Source organism: Glycine soja, chromosome 6 (assembly GCF_004193775.1).
Source record: "Glycine soja cultivar W05 chromosome 6, ASM419377v2, whole genome shotgun sequence".
NCBI classification, from domain to species: Eukaryota; Viridiplantae; Streptophyta; class Magnoliopsida; order Fabales; family Fabaceae; genus Glycine; species Glycine soja.
The window spans coordinates 39079566-39102256 of NC_041007.1; the positions used below are offsets into that span (position 1 = coordinate 39079566).

The 22691-nt window shown below is 32.0% G+C and overlaps 1 long non-coding RNA gene across 30 annotated transcripts in view; it reads left to right on the forward strand.

The window, feature by feature from the left end:
- The first annotated feature begins 1159 nt into the window (after positions 1-1159).
- LOC114416915 overlaps positions 1160-22691 on the forward strand; it is a 66348-nt gene continuing 44816 nt past the window's right edge. Inside the window, exons 1-12 of one of the 30 annotated variants that reach the window (XR_003667646.1) lie at positions 1160-1349; positions 1646-1730; positions 2534-2536; positions 2656-2757; positions 2859-2983; positions 3786-3842; positions 4067-4157; positions 4547-4598; positions 4692-7154; positions 7384-7452; positions 7678-7746; positions 8915-8964. This is a non-coding gene — a long non-coding RNA (uncharacterized LOC114416915). Of the gene's footprint in view, positions 1731-2533; positions 2758-2858; positions 2984-3785; positions 3843-4066; positions 4158-4546; positions 4599-4691; positions 7155-7383; positions 7453-7677; positions 7747-8914; positions 8970-9435; positions 9906-22691 lie in introns of those variants that run through there. The other 29 variants (XR_003667634.1, XR_003667637.1, XR_003667642.1 and 26 more) reach the window with 29 other exon arrangements.

The window sequence follows — 22691 nt, forward strand, 5'->3', positions numbered from 1 at the left end:
GGAGGCAACCCAGTTTTAATCTTTGTTGTGTTTGTTTGTTTTTTTATGCATTTAAATCATTTGGAACTTGCTATGTAATCTGTACATAGGAGTATATCAACCAATCTTTGAATGCGTAACATAAGGGTTTCAATTTCTTGGAAAAAGGACTGAAAAATAACTTAGAAAATCTTTTTGAAAAAGAGTCCTTTCACTAAGCGCATCTTTGTTCATGCGCTAGGCCACGAGTCTTGAGCGCTTAGCGCCCAACCCTTGCATCTGAGGCTGATTTGGTCCGCTAAGCTGGCCAAGGTTGAGCTAAGCTAACTTCAATTCGATCTGAATTCAGCTAAGCTTCAGCCTGATCGCTAAGCGACAGCTTATCAGTGGCTAAGTGGGACCTATTATCGCCAAGCGCAATTCCTTACGGCCATAACTGAGGTCGATAAAGCTAAGTGCCAGTCATGGTAGCTAAGCGGGATTCATTGCGGCAATATGAGCGTTAAGCGAAAACCTCTTAGCTAAGCGCATGCTCCTCTGTACTTAAGATGCATCATTTTAGCTAAGCTGGCCAGAGCCAGACTTAGCGAGAGTTGTAGCTTTTCTAATCTGCAGACCTCGCTAAGAGGACTTACTCTCACGCTAAGCCGAGTTTTTGTTCAAAAAAAAAAGAAATTGTTTTCAAATTTGAAATGTTGGCTAAGCACATGTTCGCCAAGCGAGCCTAGTTTAGAAACCAAACGTCTCTCTTGCTCGCTTAGTGCAACGGTCCGCTAAGCGAAAGTATCGAAACTGCTTAAGTGAGTGTAACAACAGTGACACTCACATTTCACTACAAGAAAAATAACCTATGACTACGGATGCTTATTTGCTACAGACATAAATTAGTGTAGGTAAATGTCAAAAATATTTTTACCTACAACTGACTAATGTAGGTAAAACTCAACCACTTGTACTAACCATTATTTGGTGTAGGCAAATTCATTAAAACTAAAAAATACTTCTACCTACAACTATGTTATGTAGGTAAAACTCCAAAAAAACTTGTGCCTATAATTGATTAGTGTAGGTAAAACTTAAAAGAATTACTACCTACAAGCACCCCCTTGACAATGAACCAAAACAAGCGCCCCTTGTAAAAACTTATAATACACTATCTGGACCACAAGGCGATAAAAACACTGCGCAGGTTTGGTAATTGGAAATAACCCGAACCAAACGGTCACACATGACCGAAGAAACAAATAGGCAGAGTGATCTGATATAATAAGCTATTTTTCACGCACCATTTAACCACACTCTAAAACCCCCTTCTCCGATTTAAGCTCTTTCCGGTCCCAATTTTGCAGATTCGACCGATCTCGCAACAGGTTTTTCTGTATTCCCTTACTTGATCTCGCAATTTGCTTTTCATTTTCATTTGCCGGATTGATTCCTCAATTGCGCGGTCATTTGTTAGTTCTTTTTTTTTCCTCTCAATTTTCTGGAATATTGTGATGATTTATGAATCTGCCTTTAAAATTATGACGCAGCGTAATGGGCCCTTCTTGATTGGTTTCTTTTTTCTGCCATTTCGGCAGTGTTTAAGGTTCTAAAAAAGGTTTCGGACCAAAGCATAGAGGTTTTAGGTTTTTATAGTGCCAGTTCTTTTCACTTGTGGCATTAGGGTTTTTGTGACGTTTGGTTGAAGACTTTCTGTCTCCATGGATCTTTCAGACCTTAATTCCGCTGAAATGCAGAAGTTCTACTCTGTAAGTTTAATTTCTTCTCTTCTGACTTTTGTTAATAAAAAATAGTGGTGGTTGATTCGTTTCGGTGTAGCCTATCTTTATATGAATTTCCAAATTCCAAAATCTCTGTTTTGGTTCCATTTTACACATCTTTGAACCTCTTGTTAGTGTATCGTGTTTTACGCTGCATATTTCTATGAAAACGTGTATTTCTTTACTGATTTCAGTAAATAACACAGTTTTCTTCATTGACATCAGTGTATGCTTATGCTTGTTGTCTGACTTTAACTTTGGATTTGAGTGGTCAACGTTGTTAGTTATAAATTACATGAAATTTGATTATGTTTATTATAGCTACAAAATTCATATGAATTGTCATCCAAATTGCAAAATGAACAAACATTCTTATATAGATTAGTGGAGGCACCTATTAGTTAGGTAATAGGTGATGAAGTTATGACAGTGCTATTTAATCATCCGTTAGTTTTCAGAATTTAAGAAAGTTAAGATAATTTATCAAACCTCTGGTTCCATTCTACACCAATTTTTGTTCCCCTACACCCAAACTCTTTTCCAAATTTCACTCCCCAAAGTCCCTGAAATTGAAACATCCAGAAATTGTTCAATAGTATTAAATATTTTCACAGAATAATTACCCCTACAAAATGTGACCAAATTTTAAACTTATAAGAAGTTTTGTTCACCTTCTCTTTATTTCATTCAAAATTGCTGCCCACTTTCAAAACTTAGAGCCCTTGCTTCTTCTTATTTTCCTCTCAATCTTCTTTCTTTTCTCTCTCACTCTGTGTTCCTCTTTCTCGCAGTAGGTAAGCAAGTTCACACTCCAAATTCCATTTCGAAACTTCACCAGCTTCAACGCTCGACACTTTCTCTCTCTCTCTCTCTCTCTCTCAATCATTCGCTGTTATGTGAGATTGAAAAAAAGACAGTGAGTTTTGAGCGCAATGCAACTCTAAATGACATCTTCCAGCAGCGTTTCACCAAAACCCCCACTCTCGTCAATGGCTTTTCCAACCTCTACGCCATGGTAGTACTCTTCACTTTCACTTTTAGGGATTGCTTTGCTTTTATTTTCTCATTCAATTGTTTTGTCTTGTTGTTATTGCATATTGTGATGTCTTATTGTAGGAGGTGGATCCTACTGTTGAGCATGAGGACATGGGTGGCGCTGATGGGATGGACTCCTTGTTCTCCGAGCTCGCCGGCGCGATTCCCAGGATTGATGAGGCCATGAGCTTTGCTGAGATGTTGAAGTAAGAATATCGTGACAACTAACAATTCAGTGTAGTGCATGTTTGTTTTATTGTTGCAAACGGACTTTTGGGGACAAAATGAGGTTTTGCTAAAGTATCCAGATCCCTTCCTTTTCCAAAACGGAGTTTGTGAATCATTAGATTTACCTTGGAATTCATGCACCACTTTTTGAACGGACATCCAAACATGCTCTCAAGTCTTGCTCTACTTGTTTTTGATTCCTGTGTGTAATGTTTGTGATAAGATTTCTAAAGCTGATAGATTTAGGTTTGAGGTGTGTGAGAGAGAAAGGGGAATGATGGATGGTCGGTAGGTATGGACTGGTTATTGTATGTAGTGCATGCTTGGAAGCCAGTTATAAAGGGAAAAAAAGTGTCAATTTGGCTTTAGAAACGTGGAAGCTGTTAACTGTGACAATTCAATATTTCTTAACTTGTTTTGGGGGTGTGTAATTAATGTTTGTGACTGGGCCCGTGGATTGGTTTGGGTTTGAAGTGAGCAAAGAGGAATGATGGTTGATTATGGATTGGTGATTATTGTATTTAATTAATCAATCAGAATTGTTATCAGTGTTTTTGAAAAGGAAAATTATCAATGGATGCCACTACCCTAATTAATACTTAGAAAGATAAAGGGAAAGAAGAGAGAAACTGTAGATATGATGCGATAGGGAGAGATTAAGGGAAATTACAAGTGTTGATAGAGTGTATGATATGTGAAGGAAAGACAGTGAGTTTTGAGCGCAATGCAACTCTAAATGACGTCGTTTGATTTAATTTATGTGTTTTAATTGGATTTTAGGGCTATTGCAATGGAAGGAACAGAAAACAGAGTCTCATTACTGACTATCCACTCAAAGTAAGTGACTTTTCCTACTCAACATTATGTTTAAGGTTAGGGAGAGAAGAGGACCTCTTGTTCTTAGATATTTTTTCATAGAATTAATAATTTTTTTATTGTAAATAATTTTAATATATTAAATTAAATTGGCGTGATAGACAAAATAATTATTTCTAATTTCCGGACTAAGACTTTGATTTTGTTATAAAAAATCATATATTCACTGTTTGCTATATGAATAGATATTGGTGCTTGATATTTGCAAAGATACCATTGTGGGTGATGAAATGCAGAGAGGTGTATCTGGTGGCCAAAAGAAGCGTGTAACCACAGGTAATAACTAATTTTCTCTTCTAATTTTTCATTTTTATTCTACTGAGTCTGGGGTAGTTGAAAATGTAATAACTAAGAGTCAAAGTACACATCTTTTTGACATAGATACTAATTGTTTCAAGAGAGATCTTTTGTGTTTTGGAACCACTTTCATTCTAAGAAACATTATAAGTTATAATTCTTAATTTTGAAAAGAAGAATCTATCTAAACGGATTTCTGTTTTTTCCTTTTACCTACTAATCATAGCAAATTTCCTTTATAGCAAAATTGTCCAAATATAGCTTGCTTATTCTTTGAAAATGTGTTATATTGCCATTATGTATAAATTCTGTTTATGTTACTCTAGCTTTTATAATATGTTAATTTGTGTGTGCTTGTCTCTATGAAGTCAGGACACTGCATTTTGATACCTGTGGAACTGCAAAGAGTACTTGGATAAGGTACACACATTTGGTTTCTTCCCATTCAATTGGATCTTTCTAACACAGAAGTGAATTGCTTAGTAGTTTGGTTTCCTCTCTTTGTTTTTTTAGGCAGTTCACATTATCCTGACAACTGATAATGATCCACTGGGTCAAGCTTTAGCAGAATAGCTGGCACGGCGCCTTGGGCAAGAAAGGTTGTATATCCTGTCATTTATTTTCCATGTTAAACAGTCTGTAAGTACCAAATATATCCTGTCAATAATCAAGGTTCAAGACACATATTCATGGTACCTCAACTACTTAATGTATTATTAGGTTCATGCATGCAAAGGTGTCCATATCTAACTGATAAATCAAAATGTGAACCAAATTTGGCACTCTAATAATGGTTCAGAAAGTTTATTGGATCTAAGGGATCTAAGGATAGGTTATGCATTCTGTTCTTTTCCAACACTTGAGGCTTGTGAAATAATAAATGTTCACTTTTGCTTTACTTTTTCAATTGTGTCATGTACTTTGCATTTGTCTACTTATTTGTCTACTTATTGTAGTGCCAGCTGAATTCAGAAATACTGATGAGTGATTATTTACTTTATGTGCTGACGGGCTGCTTGCATTTTATTTAGGGAATAGGGGCTGCAAGGTAGTTGGAATCTGAAGGCATACAGACACATTTAACCTTTGTCTACATGTAGTTGTTTTAAAAAAATATTTTACAGCAAGCTCTTGAGCTTAATACATGAAGGATTCTGATTAATGGGGTACTGAGATTCCACTTGTACCATCTAAAGGGTACTCAGATTATTGTTGTAAAAAGTTGTTTGTGACATAAATGGGTTTCATTTTCTTTTGTGCCTACCTGCCTTATTTAGTCCACGATTTTATAGGCTAGCCTGTGAACCAAGAATAAACAATAAAATGTAAAAACTAATAATAAGTAAACTAAAAATTTGAAAATTTTATAACTTATATTTTTATTTTTAATTGATTAAATTTCAATATACAGTAAATATATCAATGAAACACAAGTCTGTTTAGTGGGTGTGGTAAAGGAAAAATAGAAAAAGAATGTTATGTAGGACAACTCTGGTTGGAAGTGTCAATGAGAAAAATATTGGAACAAAAATTAAAAAATAAAAAATAAAAAATAGAAAAAAATTAGAGGACTAAAGTAGGATGAGAAAACTTTTTTGTCATAGAGCCCATTTCAGTTGGTTTACTCCAAAACTTTTTTGTACCTGAGTTAGAGTACCCGTGTACCCCATTTTTATAATTATTTATTTATTTGCTGATAGAAAAAACGTAGGAATGACAATTTAGAACCATATTCAATGAATACCTATAAAAATTCTCACCATATATACGATATATATACCAATCAAATGAGTTAAGTTCTAATGAGTAATTACTTAAGCATATTCAATGTCTTACTATCTTTAGAGTTTCTTTAATGATGTCTTAGCATATTTTGAAAGTTCAAAATCAAATTAATTCTTAACAATAGGTTCAGGTCATGTAGATCTCTACATTGTTGTTTCCTTTTGTTATTTTCTTTTGGTTCTTTTGTTGTTGTCTTTAATTTATACTTCCATAAAGCTTTTGTGGACATTTCTGACTTTCGCCAGTAATTGGTGTAAATTAGGATCCAAAAGCCTTGGTCAAGACTCATTCATATTTGTTCCTAATGAGGAAAACTTGTTGTCACATTCCCAGGTGTGCTCTTCAATTCTGCAAGTCCCCGTCCCTGCAAAGATGCTATGATTTGAATTTTAACATCAATGGGTATCATCATTCAGTTGCTGTTGTTGTTGTTGTTGTTTTTCTTTTCAGAGAAAGATGGTTCAGTGATGCATGGACTGGAAAGTCTATCTTGAACAGCCAAACTTTGTATCTGCTATCAAATCTTTCTTTTATAATAAGGATGGAGGGAATCGTAAATGACACTCTTCAATCCTTATTTTGTTACCTTAAATAAATGAATAACTAAATGTTAGATGCTAGTCACAGTAGTGTACCTTCTATCATTATTTGTATTTCTTTGTATTGTGGAATAACTTTCACGTGCATGTGCCTAAAGTAATTGGTTATGTCTCAGTGAATTGAAACATTCAGAGTAGTACAGATATTTTCCTTATGTATACTTATATGGCTATTTGCTTCCACTGGGATGTTTTGCAGCTTTCTTATTTTTTCTTGGATCTCCTTGATTTGGATGAGGAGGCTGGCATGATCCAGAAGTCAACTAACCAAACTGATCAAAATGAGAATGTATTTACTTATTATTTCTTTGGCTTTTTTGGGATTCAGATTTGAGAAGAAAACAGTCTATTCCAAAATCCCTAAATCAAATGGCGGAAGAAGAATCTGGACTACTAATAGTCAATTTGCATGCATCTCATTGTGCAGTCATGAACTTAGGGCTCCAATTTTTTTTTTATATTTAGTAGTTTTGGAAGGATTGAAAAATAAAATTAAGGATTTTCTTTCCCCATATGACTACAGGTGATCCACCCCAACAGAAGACAAGTCAAGGAAATGAGAAAAAGAAAGAAGATGAGAATATTACTCAAGGTTAGTGTGATTTATCTAAAATCAATTAATTTGCTTAAGTGTTTTATGTTTACATATGGTTTCAAAAGGTAGCTGAATTCTATGCATTCAAGCCATATTTCTCTCTTTTACAAACATAGTTATAATTTGATGTGTATTTAATTTTAGTGGATTTTATTGATTATCGAAGTAATTTTGAAAGAAGTGAAAAATAAAATTAAAGGTTTCCTTTCTCTCGATCTCGTTACAGGCGATCCACCTCAATAGGAGAGAAGTCTAAGAATCGAGATAGAGGAAGAACTCAAGAATATTACAAAAGGTTGGTGTCATTTTCTTTGAAATCAATTCTTTTGCTTAAGTGTCTCATGTTTTGATTTTTCAAAAGGCAATTTAATTCCATGTATTCAAGAGATATTTTGTTCTTTTAGAAACACATGTATAATTTGAGGTGTATTTAATTTTACTTGACTTCATTGATTATGTAAGAAATTTTGGAAGAGTTGAAAATTAAAATTAAGGGTTTCCTTTCCCTCTTTGATTACAGGCGATCCACCTCAACGGGAGAGAAGTCAAAAAATTGGCATAAAGAAAAAGTTCAAGAAAATGACACAAGGTTAGTGTGTTTTTCTTTGAAAACAATTTTATAATATCTTAAAAAACATTCTACTGTATAAAATGTACATAATTGGTGTAAAATATTTTTCTGCATACATCTCTAATAATAAGATTTTGTCGTTTTCTCATAACAAATCTATTCATTTATAAATATAATATATGAGTAGTTTCTTTAAAATTATTTGTTGAAATAAAAGCTCATTTTAATAAAATAGGTATTTTTTTTATTTTTTAGTATATTTGTCTAAACTCTTTATATTTTAAAATATAAATTCTATCTATTCTGTATGAAAACGCTTATATAAGATACACTTATTTTAAAATTATTATTTTAAAGTTTAAACAAATTCACCCATATATATATATATATATATATATATATATATATATATAAATTTGAAATTTCTTATATATATTTGTGTAAAAATATTTTACACACAAGGGGATACATAAAGTGAGAATAATATTTGTAATAAGAAGATAAGAGAAGTAAATTTAGATTATATAATCATGTACGTGGGTAATTATGCTTATATAATCTCTTAAAAAGTTATGTCACATTATCTTTAATCTTAATATTGCATGATTTCATCCGATACTTAATCATGATTATCTCACTTTCTGATAATAAAAGTCCCTTCAATTGACTCTATATACTCACATATGACCATATATGTATAAATTTAACTCGTAAAAATAATCTCTACTACCATTATAGGGTTTAGCATGCACTGTTTAAGGCTGCTTGTGACAAGTCACAACTTAAATATGTTAAGTTTCTGCAGTGTTTGTTTTACCTATACATTTAAAAAGCGTTAAAACTCAATAGTACCAATTATCATTCATCAAAGTAGTTAATTAAATAATACACTAGATACTCAACTTGTACAAATAATATCAAAATAGTTATACTTGCTAATGTTACGGAACATAAATTGTGAGAGTAAAAAATTAATTTAATTTACATTATGCACTCAACCTTTCACATTATGTTATCCACACTTTTTTTATGAGATTATGTTATCCACTCTAGAGATTAGTGAGGATAAACCCTAGAGATTAGTCAGAATGGTGCATGTGCAAGTGCAGAGAGTGTGTGTGAGTGGGTTTTCTTTTCTTCTTCTTCTTCTTCTCAGCTTTCTTCCTCTCTCTTGATGTCGAGGTAGAGTATGGAGATGCGCGACAGAGTTCCAACAGGCTAGCTAGGGTTTTGAAAGTAAGGTGCTCCCAAATCACAACTCAAGCTATATGATATTCAAGTTCATGGATGATTGATATTATCTTGTGAACTTTCTAGTTTAGGTTTTAGTTTTATATTTTTCTAGGTAGTTAACAACATCTACATACTTGGAACTCAAACTCAAGACCATTTGTAATTAACAACTTTACGTGAGAGGATCATCCATGCACTCAAAGATGTAGAGATAAATGACTGAATTGATTAATGGTATGATATGATAGAAAGATAAAGAGAAATCAAGGGTGTATGTACTATTTGAGCGTCCAAACATTGTGAATCTTGTATGTTAGCTTAGGGCCAAGCCAAACCGTATATAGATTGAAAAGTGACTCACGCTAGCTTATATTGCATCCAGTAAACTTAAATACTTTAAGAAGCTATATTCTAGTTGAGAGATCTGCTCAAATATCAATTCTAATGAATGACGTGAAAATTTTCATTTTTCAGAATAACATGATGATGATGAAGAGAGATCAAGTCTGAAAGCAAGCAGGGGCTATTCTCGTTCTTCAACTTGCCAAGTCTGCTCAACTTGTTACTGTGAAGGGTGCATCAAGTGCCGCTTTGAGGATTGCAATTGCCAAGAATGCAGAGACTTTATGCTATATGCTAAACCTTAACTAGGCTCTGCAAAGTGCCATTTCTGAATTGACTCATTTGGCACCTACATGAAGACATGAAAACTATATGATGTTGCGGAGAAACTTTGGACCTCTTTATTACTGTTTAAGAAAGTTGTGACTTTTTTTCTTTTCCTTTGGGGAACTTCTAGATGGTACCATCTTGGCCTTTCATTTGATCAAATCAGAACTAGTTCTCTTTGAATAATATTGAGCTTGACATGGTACTCAACTTAAATTTTTCTTTTTTATATTATCTTTTTATACAATTGTGTATTGGAGGTGGATTGATGCTTATGTCTACAGCTGTTTCTGATCGTCTAGGATGATTAATTTATGTACTGCAAAATAATTATAGCATTTTGTAGGAAATCACACATAGACTAGTGATATAAGGGGGCAATTTTCACCTCTCAAACTAGCTTTTAGGAGTTGAGTAAGACCTAAACCTGAATTCTAATATGGCTTCAAAATAATGGTTGTTGTTGGCCTATTGGGTCACATGTTATCGGCTGTTATCAAACCTCCCAAAGATGCCTAATCCTGCAAAGTTCATAACTGAGACACCCATCTCCCGACTTGCAGGGGTGGCATAAACTAACAGGTTGTATGGTGAAAATATAAGTGACGACAATCCTTACCTTCAGTTAGTTTTTACAATTAAGTCCAAACCTAAATTCTATAGATTGTGACTGCATCTCCATTGAGGTTTTTGAAGCTTGAGATTTTCTTCATTCCCATTCAGTTCAAACTCAGAATTACATCATAAAAAAAACAACATGATGTGAATAATATATAGTGTGGAAAGATCACAAAATGTATCTATCATGACTATGTTGTTTGAGCTTTAAGTACATATTTTTTTAACTTCTTTTCATGTGGAAAGAACTCAAGAAGAATAAGAAGTCTCTCTAGAGTGAGCACATTAGGCATGGTAAGCATGGTGAAGAGCAACTTGTGATCCATGTTCAGAATGGCAGAATAGAAGAGTATCCTATTCTAGTACATCCTGGCCAAATCGCAAAGGCAATTGGCCTTCTGCCACGAAACCGCAATCTATTGAAGATGTTGGGGAGTTATGATGACAAGTGTTTCAAGAATGATGCCATTTTTTGCTGTCGCAAAGGGCGATGAAGCACGTGTAGATGGAGGCATTGGCTTTGTATGCGAGTTGCTGGTACAAGATGTTGCGAGTTAGGGTGAGGAAGGGACGGGACCTGTGGTGGTGACTATGAGGCTTTGGGTTCAACGGCAGGAGTATCAAAGGGAGCTTGATCATGAAATGTGGAGAGATTCATACCTAATTAGGGTTCATGACATTGAGAGAAGAATGAGGCAGCAAGAGGGCAAGAGACTATGTGTTTTAGAAAATTTCACAACATTAGATTTTTTATTAACCATTGTTAACGCACGTCAACCAACATCAGTTTTGGTCAAAAATGATGCTAAGGGATACACAAAAGATCGGTTTTTAAAAAACTGATGTTAACAAAGTCCTTTTGTTGACATCAGTTTTCATAAACCCAATGTTAAATTGACGATGTTAAAATCATATTTTTTTAGTATTGTTTGGTCTCGCATCATCATTATTGTAGGCCGCAATGTTTAAACACTCAAATAGTACATACAAGAGTCGCAATATTTAGACACTCAAATTGTATATACAACATTGATTTCTCTTTATCATTCTATCATATCATACCATTAATCAATTCAGTCATTTATCTCTACATCTCTAAGTTATTGGTATGTTGATGTTAATTACTTGGAAAAAGAACGTTGTTGCAATAATTAATTATCCTACCTTACTAAAGTTGGATTGTCTTTAGTTGAAGGTATTTGTGATTTTTAGTAAAATATCACTTATCACTCATCCTTTATGTCTCTCTAGCTCTTATTGACACATCGTGAGTCCCCGATATCTTTTTCCAACATAGAATGTGTTTTGCAAGACTAAGTACCAACTACGTTCACAAGAAAATACTAATCATGCATGAACTTGAATATCATATAGCTTGAGTTGGGATTGAGATACTTACTTTTGATAAGGCCAAAGAGAACAAGTCCAGCATTTGTTGTTTAAAGCATCATGGTAGTTCTTAATGTCTAGTTGCTCTTAAGATGGAACCTGCGCTCCTTCTCGCATCTCGTGCAACGCAGGAACTCATCCCTGTGAAAGTTTTGTTTCCTCATTGCAGAGTCTTTCTGGTTAGCCACATCTGCCTAGTGTGTGTAATATTTTATCAGAGGTGTCTTCCAAAGTGGAACTTTGTCTTCATCTTCGCAATGAACCCATATGTTTCTTTATAAGCTTAATACCTAAAATCACATCTACACAACCAAGGTCTTTCATATCAAAATTTCTAGACAAGAAAACTTCACATCATTTATGAAATGCATATTACTACCAAATATCAATATGTCATCCAGATACAAACATAAAATGACACATCCATTATCATCAAATTGTTTCACATACACACATTTATCACTATCATTAATTTGAAAATCATACGAAAGAACAACTTGATCAAACTTTTTGTGTCATTGCTTTGGAGCTTGTTTCAAACCATATAAAGATTTAACAATTTATTTTTCAAGGAAAAACATTTTCAAAGAAAGGATGTCATAATAGTATCATTAGAAATTTCAGACACTTCTGAATTAACAACTACAAATTTATAAGTAATATTATGTAAGGAATATCCACCAAAAATACAATTAACATTTTTTTTGTCATTTTTCCTTTTCTTATTAATAGGGATGTTAACCTTTACTAAACACCCCACACTTTAAGATATTTCAGATTTGGTTCTCTTTTTCTCCATAGCTCATAAAGATTTTTTTTTAAAATTATAAGATACCATATAAATCAACAATGCACTATATCATACAATAAGCACAAAGAAAATAAATTAGGGGCAGAAAGATATAACCTGGGTTGAAGCGCGTAAACGCTATCCTTAGAGAGAAAACGCTCCACTGCACTGGTAAGAAAATTTGATTGCACTCCACTCCCAAGATACAACAACTGGTTGGTTCCGATCGTGTGCAGTGAAAGGATCCCCGAACCTTCTGAACACCAATGCTCGTGCTCTCAAGAAATAAGGTTTTTTTATCGGAAAAGAAAGAGAATTTTTTTTGGGAGAAAGAAAGGAGACTGTCTCTACTTGTGTCTTTTTTAGAAATGAGGAAAAAGATATATATAGGCATTTATGCAAAAACAAAATATGACTGTTTGAAACCAATCTACAGTTGTCAAACCAAACGTAACAAACTAGTTGACTCATTAAAACAAAATCTTAAGAAAATCTAAAATAAATATTTTATTTTATAAAATAGAATTAATATAAGTAATATATATTTATAAATTTTAAATTAAAACACAAATATTTACCAACATTCCCCCACATAATTTAAAATTTTACTAAAAGATAATTTGTATAGAAACATAAGAGAAAGAGCATGTGATATTTTATTTCGGTATAAGGAACCATCCGGGTTTGAGCCTTATACCTAGTGTTTATGAACTTCCACCCAAGAAAAATGTTGTGACTTGATTGTCTTGAACTACATGTTCTTTAACCGGACTTTAGTACACAACCCCTACAATGTTGGCATTAAATTAGGTTTTAATCAGTGGTAGCGTGTTACACGGCCTTGCAGTTGTATCTTGTTTCGTGAGGGTCACTTAGAAATTAACCCACATCTCACAGTGGCGGCCCCACCACCACACTCACTAGGTGAATCCTTAAAGAGAGGGTTGTGACCCCCACCCCTATAATAATTGTCATCGGATTCATTAAGAGGTTTTTTTTTATACCAAAAATACACATTTATAAATACCTCAACCTTAATATTGTCACAATTTATAATACATCTTGTCATAGGAATGAGAAACGGAACAACTCCACCAAATTTTATTTTGGTATACTTTAGTCAACAAACAATTTCGTTGTTACCCATTGAACTCCATTCATGGGATCACTAATCACACGGAAATGGGTGTCCATTGTTGTAACTAAATAATGGGCTTTAGACCCATTCCCCTCAATGACTCAAGTACTTGTTGACACGTCAACCCTTTCGTAAGCGAATCCGCAATATTGTTTTTTGACCTGACAAAGTCAAGAGAAATGACATCATGAGAAATCAAATTTCTGATAGACTTATGTCTTACTCTTAAGTGTCTTCTTTTTTCATTAAAATTTTTGCTAGTAACTTTAGATATAGCAACTTGACTATCACAATGCATTGGAATTGGAGGTATATGCTTATTCAACAATGGCAAATCACATTACAAATTTTTAAGAAACTCAGCCTCACTAGTAGCAGTATTTAAAACAATAATTTTTGCTTTCATGTGAAATAATAATTTGTCTAGTAGATTTTTATGTTACTGCACAACCAGATAAAGCAAAGACATAACCACTTGTCAATTTTATTTCATCGAAATCAGAACTTCAATTTTGTATCCCTAAATCCCTCAATTACTTTCCAATCTACCAACTGCATGTGCAATATTAGACAAGCCTAGAGAAGTTTGTCAAATGCAACAAAGAACCGATACTTCGAGAATATGTATGCGAAGAAATTCCTTTACTCAAATTTTTCTTTAACTTGATGGATGAGTCATAAGGAGTAAAAACATGTTTTGCATCAAAATAATTAAACTTCTTCAATAGCTTTTCAATATAATAAGATTGGGTAAAATTCATGCCAACATTTTTCTTTATAAGCTTAATTCCCAAAATCACATCTACACAACCAAGGTCTTTCATATCAAAATTCTCTAGACAAGAAAAACTTCACATCATTTATCAAATGCATATTACTACCAAATATCAATATGTCATCTAGATACAAACATAAAATGGCACATCCATTACCATCAAATTGTTTCACATACACACATTTATCACTGTCATTAATTTGAAAATCATACGAAAGAACAACTTGATCAAACTTTTTGTGTCATTGGTTTAGAGCTTGTTTCAAACCCTATAAAGATTTAACAATTTATTTTTCAAGGAAAAACATTTTCACAGAAAAGATGTCATAATAGTATCATTAGAAATTTCAGACACTTCTGAATTAACAACTACGAATTTATAAGTAATATTATGTAAAGAATATCCAAAAAAAATACAATTAACAATTTTTTTGTCAATTTTCCTTTTCTTGTTAATAGCGATGTTAACCTTTACTAGACACCCCATACTTTAAGATATTTCAGATTTGGTTCTCTTTTCTCCATATCTCATAAAGATTTTTTTTTAATTATAAGATACCATATCAAGAAAATGACATACAAAATATAAAGCTTCACTAAGTGTTCATTTTATTGCTTTGTGTGTTGTATTCTCACATGTTTACTATTATTACAGTAAGAAGCTACATATATAGAGGCAACCAGTCACTAACATGTAACAACAAAATACTGGCAGCAATAATAATAACATTAAAAAAACAAACAACAAACATCCTAATTTTAAAGACCTGTAGCATTCAAAGGAGAATCTGACCAAGTAAAAGATAGTTTTCAAACATATAGGAATGAAATTAGAAGTATGCTTTTAGTTTTTCACATAAACTAATTCTAAAAGCATTTTCTCTTCGAAACAATCATCAATAAAGAAAATATATTTTAAATTTCAAATTATAAGAAAATATTTTCAACAATGTCTCACTAATTTAAAATTTAAGGAAATGAGATAACATAATAAAACATTTTTAATAAAGCATAATACATTGTATCTTCATCCATTAATTTTTCAAACTTACTAAAAGGGGAGTCAATCATATTCATGATAGATATTTTGGTAAAATAAAATGCTACTGCATAAAAGACTATGCCAGAGAAAAGTAGATAAACTTTTCTCAATGAAAGAAATAAATAAGAAGAAAATGCAAAACCTTTAATTAAATAACAAAATAACAGTAGCAAAATCAATTTAATTGACACCACATAAATCAACAATGCACTATATCATACAATAAGCACAAAGAAAATAAATTAGGAGAAGAAAGATATAGCCTGGGTTGAAGCGTCTAAACGCTATCCTTAGAGAAAACGTCTCACTGCACTAGTAAGAAAATTTGATTGCACTCCACTCCCAAGATACGACAACCCATTGGTTCCGATTGTGTGCAACGAAAGGATCCCTAAACCTTCTGAACACCAATGCTCTTGCTCTCAAGAAATAAGTTATTTTTATAGGAAAAGAAAGAGAAATTTTTTTTTTGGGAGAAAGAAACGAGACTATCTCTACTTGTGTCTTTTTTAGAAATGAGGAAAGAGATATATATAGGCATTTATGCATCAACAAAATATGACCGTTGGAAATATGATCGTTGGAAACCCATCTACAGTTGTCAAAATAAACGTAATAAACTAATTGACTCATTAAAACAAAATCTTAAGAAAATCTAAATTAAATATTTTATTTTATAAAATAGAATTAATATAAGTAATATATATTTATCAATTTTAAATTAAAACACAAATATTTTCCAACATTCCTACACATAATTTAAAATTTTAAAATATATTTTCTAAAAGATAATTTGTATAGAAAAATAAGAGAAAGAGCATGTGATATTGTATTTCGGTAAAAGGAACCTTCCAAGCTTGAGCCTTATAGCTAGTGTTTATGAACTTCCACCCGAGAAAAATGTACTGACTTGATTGTCTTGAACTACATATTATTTAACCGGACTTTAGTACACAACCACTACAATATTGGCATTCAATTAGGTTCTAGTCAGTGGTAGCACGTTACACGGTGTTGCGCTTGTATCTTGTTTTGTCAGTGTCACTTAGAGATTAGCCCATATCTCACAGTGGCGGCCCTACCACCACACTCACTAGGTGAATCCTCAAAGTGTGGGTTGTGACCCCCACCCGTACAATAATTGTCATCGGATTCATTAAAAGGTATTTTTTTTATAGGAAAAGAAACAGAAAAAAAAATTGGGAGAAAGAAATGAGACTGTCTCTGCTTGTGCCTTTTTTAGAAAAGAGGAAAGATATATATATAGACATTTATGCAACAACAAAATATGATCGTTGGAAACCAACCTCTTGAGATGGAACCTGCACTCCTTCCTACATCTCGTGCAATGCAGGAACTCATCCCTGAGAAAGTTTTGTTTCCTCATTGCAGAGTCATTCCGTTAGCCACATTTGCCTGGTGTGTGTAATATTTTATTTGAGGTGTCTTCCAGAGTGGAACTTTGTCTTCATCTTCGCAATGAACCCAGATGTTTCTTTTCCACCTTCCATTCCCTTCCCTTAAAGCATGTTTCTCAAATGCTTCTAGAGTGACATTCACTGATTATTACAAACAAACATGTTTTCACCTACTTTAGTGTTCTCCCTCGCCTCCATCAACAAATAATGCGTAGGATCCAAATTATATTTATAATAATAATTTATATTGCTAATAAAATAAAATGAAAAGAAATAGTGATTCTGACTTAGATATTTTTTTAATGAAATTAAATCTATATATCTGCTATTTTTTTTTTCAAAATTACCAAATAAAACTATTATTTAACCTTTTTTAAATAACAAAACTAAGCCTCTAAAAAAGATCAACAGACTCTGCAGTTCTTGTCCCACTGTCTTTTTATTGTACAATTATAACAATACAAAACAAAAATACTTGCTTGAAACATTAGAGATCAATTATACTTTCGCAAAAAAAAAAAAAAACTTGAGAAATTGAAGTGGAAAACTTACCCAATGGACAATCAGGGCAACACTCACAAGTGATGAAATATTAACCTTCGTTATTAATTTTTAGCCTCCCAACATAATCTCCATATTTTTTGTTTGTAGCGCCTCAAACAACCTCAATATAGTCCTCACCTCTCTTAAAATCAAGGATCATTTTGAGCTCTTCTTCATCAAATAATATTTTACCATCATCTCCAACCCTAAATTGCTTTCTTCATTTTGATGGCCCTGTTTATTTGATCATGACATAGAATGGCTTAAATGTGAAATTAATTTAATCTTTGTGGAGAAAAACTTTTGAAAAGTAAAAATTATGACAAAAAAATCTTTGAAGAAATAATGGAGTCACTAAATATTTTCAGAAAGTAACATGTGATAAAAACATGTAACCTTAAAAGACTAAATTGAGGATTTTCTTTTCAAAATGCTTCTTTGTTTAATTATACCAGATACGTAAGTTGGATTTACTCCATAGTTCTCTTTGAGTTACCATATGAAAATATAAAACACTTAAGGAAAATAATTGATTTTGGAAAACTCACACTAACCTTGAGTTATATTGTCGTCTTCTATCTTTTTCTCATTTCCTTGACTTCTCTTCTGTTTAGGTGGATCACCTGCAATCATATGAGGAAAGAAAGCCCTTAATTTTATTTTTCAATCCTTCCTAAATTAAGTAAATATAAAAAAATTGGTGCCCTAAGTTCATGACTGCACAATGAGTTGCATGCAAATTGACTGTAGGTAGTCCATATTCTTCTTCTGCCATTTGATTTAGGGATTTTGGTATGGACTGTTTTCTTCTCAAACAGGGTTTTCACAATGAGAAAAACTTTCAATGTTGTCTAATGTGCCTAATAAACTTTGTTGCAAAAATATAATTTATAACCATTTTTTTAAATAAAAGCGGACACATTAAAAGAAATGAAATCTGAATCCCGAAATAGCTAAAGAAATAATAATTAAACACACTCTTAATTTCTTCATAGTTGAAAATATAATAAAAGAAAAGTGATGCGATGATTTTAAAAGAAAGTATATAAAGAGAGCTTTCACAAGAAAATAATCTATCAATATAATCTTAGATAATCAATAATGTTAACCAAAAGAAATACACTTCAAATTATAAATATGTTTGTAAAAAAAAGAAATATCACTTGAATCCATATAATTAAATTGCCTTTGGAAACCACGCGAAAACATAACACTTGTGGAAAATAATTGATTTCAAAGAAAATCATACTAACCTTGCGTAATATTCTCGAGTTCTTTGTTTTTCTGATTTTTTTTTACTTCTCTCCCATTGAGGTGCATCATCTACAATCAGACAGAAAAAGAAAACCTTTAATTTTATTTTCCAATTCTTCTAGAATTACTTAGATAATCAATAAAGTCAACTAAAAATGAACACTCTTCAATTTGTCTCTGTAAAAAATTTATATATATAACTTGAATGCATATAATTCAATTTCCTTTTGAAATCATATGAAAACATAAAACATTTAAGGAAAATAATTGGTTTCAAAGAAAAACTCACTAACCTTGTGCTATATTCTTGAATTTTTTATTTATGCCAATTTTTCAATTTCTCTCCCGTTGAGGTGGATCGCCTGTGGTCAAAGAGGGAAAGGAAACCCTTAATTTTAATTTTCAGCTCTTCCAAAATTGCTTACATAATCAATAAAGTCAAGTAAAATTAAATACACCTCAAATTATACATGTGTTTCTAAAAGAACAAAATATCTCTTGAATACATGGAATTAAATTGCCTTTTGAAACCATATCAAAACATGAGACACTTAAGCAAAAGAATTGATTTCAAACAAAATCACACTAACCTTTTGTAATATTCTTGACTAGATGTTATATGTTCATTATGATAAAGGATTTGTCTCTTCATGACTAACTGTCTTCTTTTAAGAGATAATTTAAATAATTTTTTTTATTATTTAATAATACTCATTAATCATATAAATGCTTAACTTCAACAACAACAAAAAACAAAAAGTCACATAGTGACCAAGCATCCCTTAATTATCTATCTATAACGCACGTTGATTGATTTACAAAATAAATTATGGAGGGGTCATGTGATTGACCAACACTGCATGAGGGTTTTTGTATTTAATAGGAAAAGTTGAATGCACTAAATTAAATAGAACTAAAATAGAAAATTGTATTTAATAAGACCACATTTATGTAATCCTATAAATTTATAGTTTTCAGTATGAAATGTAATATGAAATTAGTTTATCTTTATCATTATCTTTAGATATACAAAAGAAATTATATGTGGGTAGTTGCGGAAATATATTTTGTAGCTTTAATTTTGATGAGGAATTGAATGGAAAAAGTCAATATGGTTGTATTAATAGAAATTGATTTACCGAAAAAACCGAATAAAAAATATCAAAAGGTGTGAATTATGGGGTATTAACCGTGTTAAATAAAAATTAAAATTCATAATATATTTTTATATTAATATCATATTTTAACATTGATGTCCAAATATAAAATTTATTTTCAAATGTTACATTTTATATTTAAATAATAGACCGTTAATGCTAATGGTATTGATTTTGTTTTCATATACATTACTCTCATTATAAATACAAAAGCAATTCATGTAACCAATCATGATTATACTTTTTCACCCAATTCATTTTGCACCCGTTGAAATACAATGGTAAGTGTAGCATCATCTTTTGAAGGAAAAAATTACACAAAATTTTACTTTTATGCGTCTTTTGAATTTGTAAGTATATTGTATATCACGAATTTAATTAGCCATTTAAACGTGACCTTCCAACCTACCAAACTGAAGCTATAAAAGTCATATAAAATACATTTTATATGTCGAAAATATAAATTTAAAGTATAAAATTAATTATTAACGCTAAATTGTTTATAATATTAACTAATAAAAAGAAAATAGGGAAAAATTAACTTATTTACACTCCATGCATAAATTATTTTTCTCTATATTCTTTAAAGAAAATAAATTCATTGATTATTGAATAGTAAGAAATAATTCTAAAGAGCATTTGATATTAATATAATATTATATATTAATATTAACTAAAAATATAAATAATTATAGTAATATTATAGACTAATTTTCTGGATTGTGTAATAACATTAGGCTAAATGCCACCCAATTGAGAAATTATGTTTTGGAATCAAATGTCTATCAAGTATAATATTTCAATATTTATTACCATTGTATTTCTATATTTCTTAAGTTGTGTAACATTCAACATTAAGTTATAGTTTCAAATTGATAGGGAAATGCAACATGAGATTGAAATTTAAACATCTTTGCTACCAATAAACATATTGTAACAAAAGTTTTGATTTTGTTACCATTCAAAATATAGTTTATCAAATATTCTTGCACATAAAATCATATATTGTTGAATTATTTTTATCTTTATTTCCTTTGATCGAGTATTTGAGACGTATAAAGAATCATTGAAAAATGATATATTTCTTTTAACAAATTACATACATTAATTTGCAACATTTTGTAACAACAATAATTGCTAGATTAACACTAACATGTGTTATCAAACTTTTATTAATTTGAATTATTCTTTTAAAGTTTTACTTATCATATTCCAAAACAAATAATTCTAAAAAAAAAATTGAGCAGCTTTTTGGTGTAAAACTATATTCTTTAATACAAAATCATCCTGTCACTACACAACCAAACTGTTAATCCTCTGCATTGCACGGATCAAAAACTAGTATATACTGACACAACTTATTTGCTCTTTTGGAAATTCAATATTGCAACAACAAAGAGATCAAAAGTTTAATTAAGTCACAACAATATAAATGTCAAGTAATAGGTCAATTGTCATGATATTTACACGTCATCATCTCGTACTAGGTCGGAAAAATATATGAAAATTTTATTATTGACTGGTGGAGGGAGAAAAATCATACAATTATGATAGTAGACGACCTAATTCACACAATTAGAACATGTGGTACCAAAATCGCATAGGTAAATTAAATTACACTTGGACACTTTGAGATTGAATATATAGAGTGAAGAAGAGAGGTAAGATCATCTAATTATTCTCATGGAGAAGATGACAGGTATGAAGAGGATGAGGGAGGATGGAGGAATAAGAGGTATAGGGAGAGAAGAAGTCATAGAAGATATGGAGGTAGGCAAAGAGAGGAAGGGATTGAGGGAGTAAAGGTGAAGATCCCTACTTTTAAAGGGACTCGTGATCCGAAAGTGTATCTTGAGTGGGAGATAAATGTTGAACAAGTTTTTGCTTGCTAGAACTACAATGAAGAGATAAAGATCAAATTGGTCTCCATGGAGTTTGAGGGATATGCCTCAGTATGGTGAAATCAAGTGAGGAGTGATGTTTAGAGGATGAGAAGGCCTTTGATTAATACTTGGCAAGACATGAAGAGAGTTTTGAGAGATAGATTTGTGCCGCCCTATTATGGGAGAGACCACACAACAAGCTCCAAAGACTAATTTAAGGAAATAGGAGTGTGGATGGGTATTACAAAGAGATGGAAATTTCCTTGATTAGGGATCAAATTGAGAAGTCTCAAGAGGCCACCATGGCAAGGTTTTTGCATGGTCTCAATAGATAGATCCAAGACATTGTAGAGTTGCACCACTATGCCTCTTTGGAGGATCTCATTCATCAAGCTATCAAGGTGGAACAACAAGTAAAAAGGAAACAAACATACAAGAAGGAGAGAGGATCTTCATTTAAATCTCATGAAAAGGTGCTTCCCTTGGTAAAAATAATTCTAACCCTACTCCCACTTCTTCCAAAGCGAGTTCCAGTAAATGTTTTAGGTTTTTGGGAAAGAGTCATATTGTCTCCCAATGTGCTAACAAAAGGATAATGGTTGTGTTGGGTAATGGGGTTATTACTAGTGCATTTTTTTTTGGCTCTTCTAGTTCTTCTACTGAGAGTGAAAGTCAATGTGATGTACAACCCTTGAAAGGTGATCTTTTGATGGTTAGGAGGTTAATGGGGAGTGTGTGTAAGGATTGAGAAGAAACACAAAGGGAGAACACTTTTCATACTAGGTGCATGGCCATAGGGAAAATATGCTCTTTGATTATTGATGGGGGAAATTGCACTTATGTAGCTAGCCAAAGACTGATAGAAAAGCTTACTTTGAAAACTTTCCCTCACCCTAGGCCTTACAAACTACAATGGTTGAGTGAGAATAGGGAGCTAGTTGTAGATATACAAGTTTTGATATGCTTTTCCATTGGAAAATATGTTGATGAGATACTGTTTGATGTAGTCCTTATGGAGGCTAGCAATCTCTTACGTGGAAGGCCTTGGCACTAT